Raw genomic sequence first — 17136 nt, 5'->3', positions numbered from 1 at the left:
GAACTAATTGCTCTTCTATCATTTAAAAATATTATTTTAACTTTTTATTATGGAAATTTTCAGGCATATATAAAATGAGAATATTATATTAAAACACCTTATACTCTCCACTCAATTTGGACAGTTGCCAACATATGTCCAATCTTGATTCATCCACACCACCACCCATTATTTTCCCACTAAACTGAGCTATTTTAAGTCAAATCTGAGATATTATTTAATTGCATGCATAAACAATTCAGTTCATATCTAAAAATAATGATCTATTTTATAATCTGGCTATAATACCATAATCACACCCAATGCATTAGAAATTTTTCATTTTTTTTTTTTTTTTGAGACGGAGCTCGCTCTGTCGCCAGGCTGGAGTGCAGTAGCGCAATCTCCGATCACTGCAACCTCCGCCTCCCGGGTTCGAGCAATTCTGTCTCAGCCTCCCGAGTAGCTGGGACTACAGGTGAGTGCCACCACGTCCAGCTAATTTTTGTACTTTTAGTAGAGACAGGGTTTCACCATGTTGGCAAGAATGGTCTCAATCTCTTGACCTCGTGATCCGCCGCCTTGGCCTCCCAAAGTGCTAGGATTACAGGCATGAGCCACCGCACCCAGCCAGAAAACGATTTTTTATATCATGTAGTCAATGTTCAGTTTTCTCTAATTATTTTTAAGTGTTTTACTATTTTGAGTTTTCAAATGTCTACTAAAGAAAAATATCCACTACATATAATTTGTTTGACATCTCTTAAGTCTCTTTATCTCTTGGTTCATCTTTTACTCTTGTTTGTTTTTCTTGCCATTAATTTGTTAAATAAATCAGTCATTTGTCCTAAAGAATTTCTCACATTCTGAATTTTGTTGATTGATTGAATGTGGGGATTTTTTGTTTCTTTGTTTCTTTGTTTGTTTTAATGCTGCTCTCTCCTTTGTGTGTCTTGCAAACTGATGAGTAGATTTTAAGGTTTGATCAGGTAGAGGTTGAATATTTTGGCATGGGTAATTTACAGATGTAAGTTATGCTTAATGATTCCCATTGTACATATCAGTAGGCAGGTCTTTTCTGATTTCTTGTGTGCGGTGTGTGTGTGTGTGCATGCGCATGCACACTTGTGTATTCCTAAGGTTAAAAGGTGTTGACAACCTGACCTATCCATTTTAAAGCTTTCCATTAGCTTTCCAAAACTTGGTTTGGATTTTAGCAATTATTAATTATATATTTGTATTAGTGAGTACAAAATTGTAATAATCTAATTTTGTCATTATTTTTCATTGATTATCCGAAATACTTCTACATAAAGAAACTCTTTAGCTACTTTGAGGTATTGTTTGCATAGAAAAGATAAACTTGCTTATTTTTCCTTATTCATCTTTTTTTGTATCATTATGCACTTACATATTTTACATTTTGAGACATTTCAATCTTATTACTATTTCTAATGTTCACATTTTCTGTATTTTCTGGGATGGGATTATGCTCTTAAAAATGACTATAATTTCCTTTGATCTAATTACAGTAATAGTGGCTCTGCTGCTTTTTTTCATTGCAACCTCTGCCTCCAGGGTTCAAGCAATTCTCCTGCATCAGCCTCTTGAGTAGCTGGGATTACAGGTGGGCCATCACACCTGGCTAAATTTTGTATTTTGAATAGAGATGGAGTTTTACTATATTGGCCAGGCTAGTCTCAAACTCCTGACCTCGGATGATCCACCCACTGGGGCCTCCCAAAGTGTTAGGATTACAGGTGTTAGCCACCATGTCCAGGCGGCTTTGCTGCTTTTGGTTTTTGAAAGAAATTCCAGGCTCATTTTTATAGGATATTATTTCCCCCAAAACCTGGGATCAACCATCTGTCTAAGGTGTCTGATTTCCTTTTAACTGGGGAATGGCATTTAGAGACCATAATCTGTATGCTGGGGCTATTCAGTAATATTGGGATAGTCATCATTTCTAGACTTTTTCACTGGACAGATGCAGAAAATACTGTGTTAAGATAAGAAACATCATGAGTTCATTTTGATCATTTCTATTCAAATGTTGAATTATAAGATTTTTGCTTAACTTCATTGACTTTATATTTCTTTTAGCTATCTTCTCTAATGACATAAAAAGTATTCAGTTGCTTTATGCAAAAGTATGTGGATGATAATTCAAAAATAATGAATATTGTAAAAATATTGAAACATACAAATTTTAATATTGTGGGCATATCTCATTGTCATGAAGATATATTTCACAAAGCTGTGCAAATTACTAAAATTCAAAGTATCCTCAAATAATTCTTTGTACCATTAAGCTACTAACTTATACACAGATTCTTCTGTTTCATTTTTCTTTGGAGTTTAAGGATTTTTTCCCCCACATTATGTGGTTAATAGAAAACTTTTGCCTGTTTGCCTGGGTGCAGTGGTGGCTCATGCCTGTAATCCCAGCACTTTGGGAGGCTGAGACGGGCGGATCACTTGAGGTTAGGAGTTCGAGACAGCCTGGCCAACAAGGTGAAACCCTGTCTCTACTAAAAATACAAAAATTAACTCGGTACGGTAGCACGCACCTGGAATCCCAGCTACTTGGGAGGGTGAAGCAGGAGAATCGGTTGAACCTGGGGAGGCAGAGGTTGCAGTGAGCCCAGATCACACCACTGCACTCCAGCCTGGGTGACAGAGCAAGACTCCATCTCAAAACAAAACAAAACAAAACAAAAACTTTTCCTTGTTTCCAAATTTGAAAATAAATAATCAATGCTGTTTCTTCTAGTTTCTTCCTTTCTCTCTTCCTCCTCTAGGTAACCGTTATTATTAGTTTTAATTTTACCCTTCCAGGCATTTTTTAAGTTTAAAGGTATCTTACTATACATACTGCTGTGCCTCTTTGTGGAAGTCTAATTGATCGTCCATCACATAGATTTAACTATGATTTTGTTTTACTTGCCCCATATTAATGAATATCGACTCTTTTCTAACAATTGTAAGAATGTTATGATAAACTATCTTTACCTAAGCCTTCAAATGTCCTCACATTATTTTTGTAGTATAAATTCTCAGGAGTATAATTTATAATTTGAGAATGAATGTTTTAAGCTTGGTCCCATATGTGACAAGTTGCTTTGCCCAGATTTGGCATTAAAGAGCATTTTCTACCACACCATTTGAAGTCCCAATTGGTCTACATTAACAATCTCACATGAATATGAAAGTCATTATGGTGTAGTCCATTTCTGTAACATTTCTTTCTTCAGTGAATTTCATCAAGTTAACAGGTAATGAAATTTTGTATGAAATTTCAAATTATTCAAATCAATACTATAATGCAAAACCTTTAAAATATAAACCCATTAAACGTCTGCATCATGCCTTGGCATTTTCAGAATTATGTGAAAGTTGTATTTCTGATTTCCTTATTCTTTTCATTCTCCAAGCACAAAGTATTTATGGGAGAGAGGTCATGATGTTCATAACTGCTTCCTTCCCACTTTAAAATCTTACTCAGATCTGACTTTTCCAATTCACACCTATTAGTTCTCATAATTCCTTCCCAATAAACTTTACCTATCTTGTGTCAATTCCCTCAGGACTTTCACAAATGAGAAGAAGCTGATTTGATAAATTGATAAGAAACATAAAATCAATCAACTGTGTCATGTGGCTAGATGAAAGTTAATGTGATGGTGTCATAGTTATAAAAGCAGATATCTATGTTGTGTTTGGTTACACCACATTTGGAGTATGTATTAATGAAATAACTATTGAGTACTAATTAGAAACTAGGTACTACACTGCAGTACTAAGATTACAATAATAAATTACATAGATTTGTCTCCCACTCTGATAAAGCAACTTAAGGGTGATACAGATAAATATCTAATGGCAAAACGGGCATGGTTTTGTTTTGGGTCCCAAGCATTAAGAAGAACATTGGCAAACACTGAAAAAACATGTGCAAAGAAGTGACCAGGGTAGTGAGGGCAATTCGTCTGATTCTTATAAGAAAAATTTAAGAGAATGGGATATTTAGCCCAGGAAGAATAAGGGAAATAGGATAGTCCTTTAAAGCTAAAATTCTTGTAACAATCTTGAACTGGAAAATTATGCCCCAGAATGGAAGTTAATCAATGGCTGCTATTATTTTTCTAGCAGCATACTTTTTGCCAAGCATATATAAGAAGACATATGGGTATTCCACACATTGCACGATACCCTACTAACTGAAACTATTGTATATCAGAACACGTGGGGATTGGGTAAAGTAAGAACTAGGTTCCCCCCAACACACACACACACACACACACACACACACACACACACACACACACACACAATTTGTGTTAACATGATCTGTGCAAAGTAAAGATTGGCTGTACTCCAATTCAAGTGAGTTTGCGGTTTTATAGTCTCAGCTCATATCCTCTTCCTCAGAGAGGTGTTAGAGCTTCCAGTGGCACTTCAGAGCGTTTATGAGACCTTAGAGTTTCTTAGAGCAAAATTTGAAAACTAAAATGAGAACTTAAATAGGAAAAATACCTGTCTGTCATCACTACTATTGTTTGCCCAACCCTTAGCAAGAAACTCAGGAAATAATCAGATTAAAGCTTTATACTAATCTGTGAAATGAACAAATACATGAGCCAACCCCTCTTCTAGTTAGATGTCTAGGTTTCAGCCCGTTAATGCTTCCTATGCTAACTCCCTCATAATGCATGTCACATTCAGCAATAATTATTTCTGAATGTTGTGGTTTGCTGTTTGCCTCTATTCTCTCATGTGTAAATTTCACATGAGCAGTGATTGTGCTTAATTCGATCTTTACTTTATCCAAAATGCCTGTAAATAGGTGCTCACTGCATGTTGTTGGTTGGATGAATTAAAGAACACCAGCAAGCAAGGAGAGAAGAAGTAAGGAAGAGACAATGAGAAGGAAAGAGTAAGGAAGGAAGTGAGGAAGAAATGAATTAATTACTCTGCATACCTGGTGATTGTCTCTAACGTTCAGATTTTATAAATCTATAGATGCAGTAACAGGTGCAAAAATGTTATTGGGTGCAACTAGTGACTTTGACATCTACCACCACTGCTAGTACTGCCTGTTAACATTTACTGAGATTACTCTGCCCTGTGCCCTATGTTAAACTCTTTACAAGTTTCATCTTATTTAATCCTTAAAAGTCCTCAGTGAAGTAATAACTTTTTTTGGGGGGGGGGGATTTATTTATTTATTTATTTTTTATTTTATTTTTTTAAATTATACTTTAAGTTTTAGGGTACATGTGCACATTGTGCAGGTTAGTTACATATAAGTAATAACTTTTTATGATCCCTATTTAATGGTTCAGAAAGCATCTCGGTAATGTGCTGCTAATACACTGGTAACTGCCTCCATGTTTTGACAACTCTATAGAAGCTCACAATTCCCTAAAATAAAAATAAAAAAAGTGGCTTTTTTTGAATCTTAGATTTCAGACACTGTTTTAGACTGGAAGGGTGTTTTAGAAGAGGTATATTCCTCATTTTCAAAATCATATCATATAATCCATCCTCTCTTTGTATAAACAGACCATTCCTACATATTCCTCTAATAAGAATGCACAGAAAATGGCCCCTGCTAAAAATTATACAGCCACAAAGACATTCAGTATCTCCTTTTCATCCTGGAGTGGCTTTAGAAAGCAAGTAGTGCAAGATATTTTCTTTTTTTCAACCTTTCTTGCCCAAAGGGATGAGTCAAATTCAGTGAAATACGACCAAGTGTTTTGAGATCTGAGAAGCAAATTATACAAATTCAAAGCATTTCGTGTAAGTTAAAGGTGGTTTTATGCCCTATACCCTTTAAAAGAGTACCCGTGTTCCCCTTTTATAGGTTTGTACTTTGAAACAGTAGAGAAATAAAAAACTTATAATTTAATCTTTTCTGCTTTTGGGGACACTTGCAAAGATTTGGGGAATAATAATAGGATGCCTTCCAATCTGAACTCTTAAGTTACGTATCCCCTGTGGATTTCCTAAAGTAAGACTAAGGCTACTGAGAAGAATATTGCTTTCTAAATGAAGCCAATATTTCTTGACAACTCTTCGTTAACAAAATTCACAATTTAGGGCACCTACTGAGCAAAGAGTGCAATGTATTGACAATTTGAGGGGTGACTAAAAATCTGTATACCTGCATCAGTTATCTTTGCCAGGGTTAACTGCATTTAAAAAAAACCATTTTTTGCTAATACTCTCCAAGAGGGAAAATAATAAATAGCACCATCTTTGGTTCTTCTATTTCTGCTGCATTAATATTGGCGTTTAGTATAACTGCAATCATTCTTTCATTTATAGTAAAGGCAGTTCTGAAATCTTTGGGGACTCTTACAAATTTTCTCTTAAGACGTGGGGGTATCAATTGTAGCATCTGTGTTCTGGTACAAAGTGTGTTTTATGTAAGTGGAAAATATGTCTCATCTCCAAAGTAACCAAAGAGTCAATTAAATATAAGAGCCTTCACCATCACAGCAATCACATTTAAGGAGATTAGAAGGAAACAAAAGACTTGCAAGCACGAAGACTAACTACTCAGTGCTTTCTTTCCTCTTTTCTTTTAATCCCTTTGTGTTACATGATTGAACAGGCCTCTTGGCTTCAAATGATTCATCCTCATCACTGGTGCATCCATCACTTGCCACATGCCTGCTTCTTGCAGCCCAAATTCCAAATGCACAGGCTCCATAGACATGCAATAGTCCAAAGAGGCTATCTTAGATTTAAATAAGCTTCTTGCCTTTTGGTAACTGCCTCCATGATTTTCAAATTCCACAGATATTCAAAATTCCCTAAATAAGGGCAATTTTTCACATTGTATTCCTTGATGTTTTCTGGACCCTAAACCTTTTAGAGGCTCCAATGTAAGTTATCTATCCTCTCTCCAGGGAAATGAAAAGCACATGTGCATGAAGTATTGTATACAATTTCCAGGATATATTCATGGATATTTTTAATCCCATTTCTGTTTATCTTACTAGGAGTTTGCCTCAAAAAAGGTGAAATGGAATTTAGCCTGTCTGTGGAATTTTTATTAAGACACCCTCTGCCCCCTCATTTGTGAGGATAATCTATACTCCTTTCTAAAATAGATCCTGAAATGTTTGAGGGGTTACACAATATGTGTTTGTTTGTGTATATGTATGTGTATGTGTGTGTGTTTTGTTGTTATTCTTGTCTTCTCCTTCACCAAATCTGATGTGGGTCAGACATCATTTTTCTAGCCTCTACTGATGGTATGTGTGGCCTCCAAGTTCATAGAATCAGAGAAAGAAATGATGTTGGCAAAATGAGAGAGAAAATCATTCACCCCCAGGCCATGAATGTTGATGTGAATTTTGCTCATAACCCATTGACCAGAACTAGTCAGATGTTCCCAATGAACCTATAAGAGGGTCTAGAAAATTACAAGATGATTAAATATTTGGTTATTACCTGTACATTCTCTTTTTCTAACTCTCCTCTCCCTTTTTTTAGAGGGATACTCTAAGAAATTCATTGATACTCTGACACAGTGACTGATGTATGAGAGATCAATCACCCTCTCCCTCTCTCTCTCTCTCTCTCTCTCTCTCTTTCTCTCTCTCAGAGAGACCAAGGCCATACTAACATTCAGAGTTTAGGTAGGGAGTTTGTTTTTCTTGAAAATAATCTAAATATAATACTTTGCTGATTAAGAAGATACACTCAGGAGAATGCTTTGATTTCTTAGAATGTTCACCCCAGTGAGTGAAAGTATTTGAGTTAGTCATATAGACTCCCCCCTACTTTGCCTGTATTTTAAAATAAAATAATATATTAAGAAATAAGCCCTTCCTCTCCAACACACACACACACACACACACACACACACACACACACACTGCTGAGGTAATAATGTGGGCTAACAAAGCCAGAAGAAATGTAACTCTTCATTGATAGGAAATGTTTAGAAAGACATGATAATTTTGAAATTTGACATAGATTGATGGCTGATAGGGTTGGCCTTACGTTTATACAATTTATCTGATACTTCAAGCCCTCTGGCTTCTCATAGAGGGAGAGATGAAAGCCTGCATATTTAAGCCACATTCCAGGAGGAATCATTGAGACTCCATCATCTGTAAGACCCATCTATGCTGAGTAGAAGTATGTCAGGTCCCCTGAGAGTCATTGACCACTGTTGTTAGGAGAAAAGAAAGGAAGAAATTGTAGAAGCTTCACGATTGATTGTTACTCTTTTTGTCTTATCCTTTTTAGTCTCATATTCAATATGCTTATTGTTTTTCTTGAGTACCTGGTAGTAAATACACGTTAATTCAATTTTGTCGTACAGGTATGCTTACGGTAACTGAAATAGGTCATCAATAAAGTCAATTCATGAAACCACTGTGACACTTTCTGAAGCCTATACATCAATGCCAATCAATTATTAACTATCTTCTGATTTCACAGTATTTTCCTCTTGGCTGAAACACATAACAACTTGTATGTCCTTTATTTACTTATTCACTTAACAAATATTTACAAAGCCCCTACTGTGTGCCTACAATTTCTTCAAGCAGGGAAGAAAGTATTAAAGAGATTAGTTGTCTATTTTCCCTGAGGGAATAAGGAAAAGGAGTGTGGAAACAGGATGTAAGAAGTCTCAGAATATGATTTACAGTCAGTTTCAGTGACAAAATAAATAGAAATCCAGAATTGTACAATTCACAACTCTATAACTCTGAGGCTGGAAGTCTAGGTATTATATTTCATAGACTACCATGGCTCTGGATTCAATTTCCATCTGCCAATGGGATGCATTTGCATGAAATGTGGAAGATACAGAGAGAGAGAGAGTGAGCCATCTTTCTCCAGCAGTGGAGGCTGATGTGTTGGTCTCTGCAGATATGACCATGAGCACAGCAGACTCCATGTCCTCTGATCCCTTTGACAGGTGTCATATTTGGGACTGAGGAGCATTGTGATTTACTTAGTAGCTGGAAATACCTAGATTGCTTTTTCTGCTCTGAAACCTATTGATACAGTGATTCTTTCCTTTGCAAAATGATTCTTAATTTTACACTAAGATTTACTGTGGAATCTATGTATCTTGAAAAACATCAGTTCCATGGGTTTTTAATTTGTGTTGTGAAGCAAGGATCTCCTTGTCAAATGACTTTGGACAATCCTGCATTATATATCTATCTACCCTTGAGAGTCCCATAAACATTATTGATAAATTCATTCAACACACTAGTTGTGAAAGAGTCTAAAAGGTCCAGCAATAAAATAAACCCATTTACCACTGTTTTAATAAAGCATCATTTCCCACACTTACTTAATCAAGACTACCTTTTTGGAGCACCTGCAGAACTATCCTTCAAGGTCTACACTGTGACAACTGGTGTACTGTAGCATTTCTAAAAAAAAGCAAATTCCTGTAACAAATTATTCTTTATTTTATGAAAGAAAACCACATGGGCTTTTCCAGGATACACATACTAGAAAAAGTAATTTCTTTCTATTGTGAGTACCGGGTATGCAATATCAGAAGAGTATTTCTATCAATGGATATTTAAGTTTTAAATAAATGTTATAAAAATGGTAGAAGATCTCTATCTGGAAACATTATGGCTTTTTTAAAAAAAATAATAAGCTCAATGCCAATTTGTCTGTTACATAGGTACCTGATATGATTAATTAGAGCTGTGTACTGGTCTGAGGATGCCATAAAAATACACAATACATTAGGAGGCTTAAACAACAGACATTCATTTTCTCACCATTCTAAAGTCTGAAAACTCCAGTATCATATCTATCAGCATTCAGTTTCTGGTGAGGGCTCTCTTGTCAGCTTGCAGGTGGGACACTTTGTCCTCACATGGTCTTTCCTCTGATCACATAGGGGAAGGGATGGGAAAAGAGAGATAGAGAAAGATCTATTTCTTCTTATGAGGCCACCAATCCTATAGGATGAGGGTTTCACCTTTATGACCTAATTTATCTTAATTCAGGCCTAACGACCTTAATTCCAAATACAGTCACATTGGGCGTTAGAGCTTTAACATACGAATTTAGGAAGGACATAATTCAGTCCACAGCAGGCTAATATTCAGCGTATACTAGCTTTAGAGCCATATAAATTGTTTCCAGCCAATAGTTGTTTAAACTTCTCATTGCCCATGTTATATCCATCATTAAATATTTTTACTATTATCATTCATTATAATTGAGATATTGAAATTATTGTGCCTACTTCTTGTCTTAAGATAGAACTTGACAGGAATACGAGAAGTTAAAGTTATTACTGGACATTTTCTACTGAGTTATCAAACTTGTATCATTCAACTAGTATAGGGAGATTGGCTTCAATTTTTAGAAGGTAGAAAATTCTCTTTGCTTCAGTTTCATGTTTGTAAAGCTAGCCTAAAGTGAGCCTTTCATTTATTCATGCCATCAATACACTTTATTGAGCTCTTTCTATGTGGCAACCAGTAGTTGCCAGTCATACAATGGTAAGTGAAACAGACCAAGAGCCTTCTTTTAGCAGGCTTCTTGTCTAATGGAGGAGAGAGATCTGACCAAATTACCACACAAACATGCCCTTAAAGCTATAATAAATATGGAAAAAATAGAGCACTACCATTGTTTCAAGAAAAAGTTATAGTAAAGGGAGGTGAATGCTGCCAAGAGGCCACATAAGCTGGGAGTAACCTAAGAGGAATCAGTGGGAATCTGAAGAGAGCTGTTCCAAGGGTGGCACGGCTGTGAGGCCAAGTTACAGTAGGGTAAAATGTGAATGAAACATGACCAAATTGGAACAGTAAATTGATGCCCCCCTCCCTTTTTTTTTAGGAGTTTGGCCATTGAGTGGGAAAAGTTAAAATTGGAATCTTTTCTGGAAATTCCATCATTTTATGCCACAGCTTCTACAGGCAGGTGGAGTTTCCATGGGAAAGCAGCCCCCACATCTTTCATAAAACCAGTCAAGAAAAGGTGCCCAAACACCCCCTGCAATCCTCAAGAAACTGAGCTAATAAAGCACCTCTCAACATCTCTAGAATCCACAAAAATGAATCTCATTACACCTGAGAATTTGTCTGGTTGAGGTAAACTTTTAGATATTAAACAAACGGGAAGAAGAAAACGAAGAAAAACGAACGCTACGGTTTTTCCATAGAGCAGTAAAGCTACTCCTCTTCACCTAAATAAAATCTTTAAGAAATGCAAAGCTTTTTTTAATCCATATTTGACCAATTTAATGATCAGTCATTTCTGATGTGATGCTTTAGAAATATCTGAGACTCCTTTCTCTCTAAGAAGTGGCATCTAGTACACCTCATTCTATTCTTAACACTTTTGTCACTGAGCACATTGCCAGTTTACTATGTGGGTAGTAAAATATGAGATTATGATAATGTTGCATGATTCAAATTTGTCTGTTCTCTTCAGATCTTGCACCTGTATTATAAAGAATGCCCTTTTTTTCTTTGCCAGCTGAATCCCCAAGTTTTGATGCCACAGATGGGCAATACACCTGGTACCAGGCATCTAGAAAGCATATGATGGAGACTTCATCAGACAATAAATATCAGCCATCATTTCTTCAGGTGCCTGCTGTCAGAGGGCCTGCTTCCCACCTTCCTCTTCATTTTTAGTACTTCTAGTCCCCTTCAAGCTGGAGAACCAGCTAAGTGATGATGTTATGACCACGTCTAAGAGAGAAGCCAACAGACGTAGCAAGCAAGTAGAGGTGAGAATCTCCCCAAGTAAAGTACCTGATGCAAAGATCCTCCATTAAGAAAACTCAAAATCAATGTTTGCTTGTCTATCCGAGGTCAAGTGAGTTCACAATTTTGGAAGTTGCTGAAGACATGATTCCCAGAGAAGAGAATTAGAAATCTGTCGGTACAATTTCAGTGACCTCCAGCACTTCTAAAACTCCCAGTTTTCTTATCACCATCTTTTTGCAGCAACAAATTATTTTTTCTTCAAAATATAGGGCCAAACCACCAGTTTATCTTAAGAATAAATTACACATCTTACTTAGGTCTCAAAAGAATCCTATTCTGTATTTTGTGTATCACGATGAGTTCAGCCATTAATCCAGTTAACATGATTTCTGTACTAAACTTTGATGCCATCCAAATCTGTCCACCTCCATTATTATTCCCTCAGTCAGCATACTCATATCTCTGCCTCAAATAGCTATTACCACCTTGAACCCTTTATTCCCCTCTTACTCACCTGTTCCTCCTCCACACAACATCTGGAGTGAGTGATCTTCACAAAGAACAAAGGTGTTTTGCTTAAATCCTTTAATGTGTCCTTCACACCTTGCAGGATAAAGCCTAAACTTTTCACAGCAAAAGAAGGCCCTTTATGATGAGCCCCTGCCTACCTTTCCAGCCTCATCTCTCCCCAGTCTCTTTCCACTGTCTTAACTCAAACCTTAGAAAGCTACTCAGGATTCCTGGTGAGCTCATCACTCTCTTATCTCTGGGTCTTTGCAGACTGAAATGCTTGGAACTTCCCCCCTTGCCCAGTTAATGCTTATTCTGTCTTTGACTTATAAGTCACCTTTTCCTGGGATCATCTCTTACAAACACTTCGAAAAAATAGGTTGGAGGACTCTCTTATATACTCCTACAGCTACCTATACTTAACTGTAGCATAACATGTTTCACAGGTGGTAGTTTTTTCTGATTTCTTGTCTTCTTTATTAGATGCAATGTTCCTGGAGTTCATATGTCTTGTTGACTCTGATATTCCTTCTACCAAGCAAAGTGTTTTAGTAAATAGTAGATAGTTTATATATGTGCATATGTGTGTATATACTTACACATACTATATATACACACACATATATAGAGCATAGTTTATATTTATATGATTATATAAATATTTTATATGTGTACATATGCATATATACTATATACATACATATACTCATGTGTATTTATGTATATATTATATACAGTTTATATATACACATATATTATATATGTATAACTATATAGTTTATATGTGTATATATGATTATATGTAACATATTAATTATATATAAATAATATACCTAAAAGAAGCGTTATAGTTTGAAGATGGGTTATCTCCATCAAATCTCATGTTGAAATTTGATCCCAATGTTGGAGGTGGAGCCCAATGGGAGGTGTCTGGATCATGGATGAGTTCCTCATGAAGAGATTAATGCTGTTCCTATAGGGTGGGTGAGCTCTTACTCTGTTAGTTCCCATGAGAGCTGGTTGTTAAAAAGAGCCTGGCACCTCCCTCCCCTCTCTCTTGCTCCCTCTCTGGCCATGTAATCTCTGCGCCTGCCAACTCCCCTTCACCTTCTGCCATGAGTGGAAGCCAACTGAGACCCTCACCAGAAGCTGAGCAGAATGCTAGTGCCATGCTTCTTGTTCAGCCTGCAGAATTGGGAGCCATATTTTCTTTGTAAACTACCAAGCCTCAGGTATTTCCTTATAGTAACAATAAATGGGCTATGACAATAAGTGAATAAAATTATTAGAAAAAGGGTTTATTTTGCCTCTAATAATATTTCTGCATACATCACTTTACCCAATATCGTAATAAAGATAATAAAACTTATGTGTTCAAAATGTGCATTAAAATAAATACTTTCCTTTATCTTCTATACCTAAATATTCAACTCTTAGGTGAGAAGGACAAAGTTTATTTCATTTCTACTTTTACAGCATCTTAAACAATTATAATTACTTTGGATGATGATGATGGTTGTGGCAGTGGGGGTGGTGATGAAGACAGCTGTGTGCTAACGATCAAAAATTGAGTTTAGTATTTTCAGAGAACTGAATTGCACTTCCTTTGTTTTATAAGCCCTGGATGACTTAGAGGAGTTCATCATATCTGCAGACCAACCCCTGTGCAGTTATGGGTTCCTTTATTTTATATGCCTGTGCTCAGAAAGACAAAACATCCCCAATGTGACTTCAGCTCAAGCCTTTTTGTTTTTTTCTTGAAAAATTCACTGTTTTTCCTAGAGATAGTACACAAAGAGCCCTTTCCTCCAAGAATACATCCTGATTAGGATGTTTTCAAATTATAGGAACAAACTACATTCTGCTTTCTAACACCTCCTGAACATTTTACAATTTACATTAATTAGAGAAACTAGGTGGTGTTCTAACAGGTACATTAATCTGACTCTTCCTTGGAGTGAATCAAGTAATTAAGATTAAGGTTATTGTCAAAATAGGGAAGGAAGTCTTCCCCATGCCGAATTACATCTCTGTTTCTGATTAACCTTCTTCCCAACAGGTTTTCATAAAACAAAGAAAATGGGTCTCTGAATAAGAGTGTTTTTCCATCCTCTACTGATTTGGAGCCTCTGTTGGGACAAGTATTATACAGTGTTATCTGTTGTAAAAAAAAGTGACAATCCTATTAACAAGAAAGGGTAACTCAAAGCTTCTTCTACTGGGAAGTTCATATTAAGCAATTCCAGGCATGCAATCATTTTTAAATTAATTCACAAAGGCGGCCCAAGTGTATTATACTTGCTATTATAGTCTTTCTGTGTCAATTACTGAATATACGTGACCACCACCTTTTGCTTCTTTCTTTTACCAGAAAGGAAATTCAATGCAACTTTAATGTCAACTAAAACTTTAAAATTTCCCCTAAATTTTAAACACCAGTTATTGAAAACTAGAACAATCATCTACACTTTAACCAGTGCCATATCAGAGGCAGATGGACACATTGGTTAAGATTTCAGGCTTTGGAGTAGATCATTGGATTACACTACAAGCTCTGTTATTAACCAATTGTGTGATGTTGATTAATCTCTTAGGGTGTTTATTTCCTCTTCTAGGAAAAGAATGACAATAATAAATACTACTTACTTGATAGGCCTCTTGCAAGAAATGAGATGGTGAACATGAAATAATGTTGTATGTTTTGAGATTTAAAAAAATGAGTTAATGAACACAGTTGTCTCACAAAACATAATTTTGATATTATCATTGTTGTTTGATAACATTTGTCTCCTTTATGTGTGTGTATAGAGTGGTCTCGTTCACTAAATAGACCCAATCCTATGATTAGAAACAGTATATTATTTCTAAAATCTTTAAAGAAGTTTCATGCCACCCTTCTGGAAATTAGTATCTAGTGTTACACTTTCTCACATCAATAAATCCTGGATTGACTGAGTAACATGTGAAGAAAGGAAGTCCTTAAGCGCCACCTGGTGGTACATTCTTGATTTGGCTTCTATCTCGGCTACCAACGCTTTCACAAATCCCATAGGATCGTGTGGAATGAAGTCTTGGCCTATTAAGTTAATTAAGCACTACTCGGCACCATGGTGTGTATGACCCAATCTAAGAATTTTCATGATCCAAAAATGAGACTAAATTTGGAGTACCGTCTCTCCTTTAACTGTGAATTGAGTCACGGCCAAACTCATTAGAATGATTTTAGATTATGTGATTTCTGGGTTAGGTACTCCAAAATTAACTTACAAATTGAATGTTCACAAAATCTAAAACACTTATCCATCGTTCATTAAAATTTAAATAAAATTTTTGCATTAATGCCAGCCAACACTCTCTCCGCCAAACTATGGATTGGACTTTCTCACCAGCATTTGTCCTAAACCGAAGCACAGCACGTTATGAGGCCATTAACATTGTTATTTTCCCCACTTACTTTTTTTTTCCCATGGCTTTCAAGATTCTGCATATGCAATAGTTCTTTCCTAGTACTGCAAGCCAGCTGTGACATAGTGACAAGATGTAGGCAAGTGGATCGATAATAATAATAATCCAGCTACCATGTCGGCAGGAGCCATAAGTTTCATTGACTTTAGTGGGTAATTTGTGCACTTTGGGCAATGTGGCCACATATGTTTGGGACCAGCAGGGAAAAGATGGCAGTATATCAATTAATGCAGGTGGTGGCAGCCAATTAGTGGAATTAGAATAACCTAGTTCAGAGATTCATATTTCCAAACTCTCAAACGTTTTACTAGCACTGCCTTTGGATGTGCTATCCTTTGAGTAGGAAGTTCTCACCATAAATAGATAGCTCTCCTGTGGCCCAATTAAGTCACCTCCTTAACCTTTATTTTTTTAAATAAGTGGGTTGATTTTAATTATAGCCTTTTAGCACCTACATAGGAACCTGGTTTGTTATCTTACTTAGAAAATTTATGAGTGTGTAAGAATGTGGTTTCACTAAGGTAAGTCTCATTTGGAAACTGTCCAGAGAAACTGATTATGTCAACTAGCATTATGGCTCATAATCTCTCCCATTCATTCCTTCTCTCCATTCCCAAGGCTACTACCTTGGTTTACACTCTCATTATTTCTTCGAGCTAGCTCAAGCATCCCTTAGCAAGTCTCCCAAATATTTATCTACTAAAATCTCTCACATTGTGTGGCCAGGACAAACTTCTTGAAACAAACTTCATGTGTTGTCATTTCCCCACTCAAAATTTTTATATACACACACATAAATGTATATGCACATATATATGCATATATTTGTGTACATATTTCTTCATTATTTGAAATATTTCATTTCAAATATTTTTATTAGAATAAGTTGACCTTTTCTCATCAATATTTTTCTACTATTGATAGGGTACAAATATGAAAACACATACATATACATAAATGCATAATATTAAAAAAAATTAAATCCTTGTTCTGATATTCAAGGTCTACTATTGCTTGGTCCTTTCTATCTTTCCAGCTTTGGTGTTACCACAGTATTCCCTTCATACTCTCAAATTCTCTTAATTATTGTTTCTAGACTGTAACATATTAAGAGAAAACATTTAGGCTTTGAAACAAGCAGACCTGGATTTAAACATTTCACCAACTATTACAATGAACTATTTTAAGAAAACCATTCACTGTGTCTGAACTTTTGTCTCCTCATCACTAAATAAGAATAACAATACATTTTTCATAGGGTGGTTTTGAAGACTGAATGAAATAGTGTATTTAGAATAGGCTCATAGTATTCATGTCAGTTATTTCTCTCACCCCCTTTATACCTAGTAGTATTTTAACTATACATCTTTAAGGACATGTAACATTTTCTATACAGTAGTAAAGTTTGCATAAAGTATATATTTCACAACTTCCAGGTCAGAAATGGTGAAAA

General features: G+C 35.9%; 1 long non-coding RNA gene across 2 annotated transcripts in view; it reads right to left on the bottom strand.

Moving 5' to 3' along the window:
- The window catches only part of LOC117979569 (uncharacterized), a 284518-nt gene that overhangs the window by 172899 nt on the left and 94483 nt on the right, over nucleotides 1-17136 (bottom strand). The gene's annotated exons all lie outside the window — the stretch shown is intronic.

This window comes from Pan paniscus, chromosome 2 (genome assembly GCF_029289425.2).
Source record: "Pan paniscus chromosome 2, NHGRI_mPanPan1-v2.0_pri, whole genome shotgun sequence".
NCBI lineage: Eukaryota > Metazoa > Chordata > Mammalia > Primates > Hominidae > Pan > Pan paniscus.
The sequence above is the reverse complement of the archived record's forward strand: the minus strand, read 5'-3'. Positions and strand labels throughout refer to the sequence as shown.